The sequence below is a fragment of the Oryctolagus cuniculus genome, chromosome 1 (genome assembly GCF_051225735.1).
Source record: "Oryctolagus cuniculus isolate XC-2025 breed Fujian yellow rabbit chromosome 1, ASM5122573v1, whole genome shotgun sequence".
Classification (NCBI taxonomy): Eukaryota; Metazoa; Chordata; class Mammalia; order Lagomorpha; family Leporidae; genus Oryctolagus; species Oryctolagus cuniculus.
Genome location: NC_142867.1, coordinates 188,994,340 through 188,997,469, shown reverse-complemented (window position 1 = coordinate 188,997,469; position 3,130 = coordinate 188,994,340). Strand labels below are relative to the sequence as shown.

At 42.7% G+C, this 3,130-nt stretch overlaps 1 pseudogene; it reads right to left on the bottom strand.

Moving 5' to 3' along the window:
• Positions 1 to 1,318: 1,318 nt before the first annotated feature.
• LOC100359258 (solute carrier family 2, facilitated glucose transporter member 3-like) lies at positions 1,319 to 2,853 on the bottom strand (annotated as a pseudogene).
• Positions 2,854 to 3,130: the final 277 nt, after the last annotated feature.

Sequence of the window (3,130 nt, the reverse complement as noted above, 5' to 3'; positions counted from 1 at the left end):
ATGGTGACAGGTGTGCCTTGACATGGTAACAGACAGACAAGCATGCAATGAGCCTTGCCATGACATGGCAATAACACACTTTGGGTAATCATCATTCAGGTAAATTCCTCTCCCAAATCCGAGGTTATAAATTCTACATTGGCTATGAACATTCTCCTCTGAATTTCTTTAAAGCTGCAGGTTGAAACAAAATAAAAACAAACACCTAAAATCTCCTAAAGAGCAAGATGAAGAAATACTGTACCTCTGTGAAGGACTATTTTAGGTTTTTCATTTGGAGGGCTCTCTCCCAGCTGAGTTGTGGGATTGTTATAGACACGGGTGTTCACTACTAACGGAAGCAGTTATTTGGTCCAGTGAGGGGTGGGGTTTTCTCCTTTGTTTCTCCAGACTCCACCCAATTAGAACCCATCCAACAACATTAACTACAATGCTCCTCTTAGTAACAACCCTAGATTCCAAGTTATACTATATTATAAACTATAATATTAAGGATAAAAGTTCCAAAGGAAATCAGTAGCTTTTATAGACAGGCACATAACCTTTCAAAGAAATAAAACTTAGGCATTTTCTTTACATTTGCAGTACAAAAATTGTTAAGAGGTAACAGACAACCCTCTGGCACCACATTGTCTACCCTCCAAGAATGAACTACATTTCTCACTGAAATTCTCCCCTCTTATTGCACCTTGACTTTTCCAGTGTCAAGTCTTCTTCTACTTTACAGCCTCTCTTCAAATGCCTCTCTCCAACCTGAATTTCCTTATGTTCACAGTCTTTGATAAAATCACTTGGCACTTAGAAAATAAATATTTACGCAAAAAATCAGAAGATGAATAAGACTCAAGTTACTTTGCTGCGTAGAGTTGTATGGAAATGAGGAAGTTGTTCTCATATAGTCCGCACCTTGGCCCTCCACATCATCCTCTCCATATGCTTTCTGCCAAGTCTGAGGTTGAGGAAACCGCACCCTTACTCTTATTCTACCATATGCCCTGGTGAGACAATATTAGAACCTAAGGGAGGGACAGCTGGCCAAGGTGTCACTTGCCAGCAGCCAATCCCTCCTGAAATGAAGGTAGGTTTCTTTGGTCTCTCCAATAGAGAAAAGAATTCTAATAAATGAAACACTTAAAAAGCCACTGGAGATCCAACTTCTCCCAGCATTGGATTCATCTGAGTGCTGGGGGGTGTGTGGGATGAAAAAAGAATCAAGCTCTAGCATTCAGAAGCAGTCCTTGGTTCATCCTGATGTCTCTCCCTGATTCAGGAAGAAGTTGCTTTTCCATATTGGGTGGGAGGTGAAAGTAGGCCCAACTTAGACCTGGGTGGTCGTCTCAACAGGCTGGATGCTGTGCATCTCCCTCATGGGGCCCTTCCCCAATGCACTGGTCTTCATAGCCTAGCCTTCAAAGGTCTGAGTGATATCCTCTAAAGTCTTGCCTCAGATCTCAGGAAATTTAAGGATAGTGAAGCTAAAGAAGATGAGGAGGAAGATGGCAAAGATCACGAAATGTTGGCTCCTAAATAGTACGCAGCTGAGGGGAAGAGCATAAGAGCATACAACCAAAAAAAAACAAACAAAAAAAAAAACAAAAAAAAAAACAAAAAAACAAAAAACAAAAAAAAAACAGGCGATCCAGTTGGAACAACCAGCCACCACCATTGCAGCGGGGTGTTGTCCCTGGCTGAAGAGCTCAGCCACAATAACCCAGGGAATGGTGTCTGGTCCAAAATCAAAGAAGGCCACATAGATCAAGATAGCAGCAATACAGTCTAAGCCCAGTGTATCACACTTATCCTTTAATAAAAAGAAATAGCCATAAGGATAGAGCAAAAACCCATCCCTCCAAGCCCTATCAGATGTAGATTCCCCCTTCCTGCTCATTCCACCAGAAATACAGAAATTATCGTGAAGATAGTAATAACCACCCTCACACTGAGGGTGGCATCGATTGGTTCCTTAACATCCGCATTCTTGAAAATTCTTGTTGAATAATAGAACACAGCATTGATCTCAGAGAGCTGCTGAGAGAGCTGCGGCATGATGGAAATGAAGATGGATTGCTAGTAGCTGGGTGCCCTGAAGAACTCTAGCAGAGTGACTTTTTCTGTGCCATCCTAGCACTCTCACCTTTCATTCCCTGGATGTCCTGAGCCACATCCTGGGTACTCTGTAGCTACTGGAAGATCTGCTTAGCATGATTTTCTTCCTTTCCATTAATGGGCAAGAATCTAGGACTTTCAGGGCAAAATGGAAAGGCTGCACTTTGCAGGATGGCTGGAATGAAGCCCAACAGCACAGCCCATAGCTCTTCAGACCCCAAGATGATCTCCAGACCAAATATCTGAGCCACCAGGATCCTGATGATGCTGCCCAGTTAGTTGAAGGTACCGAAGGCCTCTTGTAGTGAAGCAGGAGAGTTCTCTCCAACATACATAGGCATAAAACCTGTGCAGAGTCTGCAGAAGTTACCAAAACCAAGCAGCCTAGGATCAGCATTTCCACTGACTCTGCTATCTTACAGAACCCCAAGGGGGGAGCTATTGATTACAATCAACAGGTTGATAATAAGCACTGAATTGCATGTGCCAAAGTGGTTGATGAAGAGTCCAACAGAAAATAAGCCAATCATGCCTTAACAGAGAAGATGGCCACAAAGACCAAAGATTCATGAGCAGCAGCTTACTGGGAGGGTCTTCTAACTTCTCCTCCAAAACATCTTTGAGAAAGTCCTTTATGATTATCTCAAGAGCATTGATAACTCAAGTATTGTAGCCAAACAGGAAAGAGCCAATTGCGGTGACAGTGGTGGCAAAGATCAGATATGGGATGACTTTCGTTGTCCCCATGGCCCGAATTCAATCCTTTTCAAATCTGTTAAGGAAGATGTAGGTGTGGGATTCCAGAGACACCGTTTCCAGTCAACACAACCTTCAGACTAGGCTCTGCAGCAAATTTTTCCTCAGGTCACCAGGAACCCCCACAGCTCTCTCACTCACCCTGACAGCATCCTTCTCCATTAATAATTTAATTTAATTATTTTTTTTTATTTATTTGAAAGTCAGAGTTACACAGAGAGAGGAGAGGCAGAGAGAGAGACAGAGAAAGAGAAAGAGAAAGAGAAAG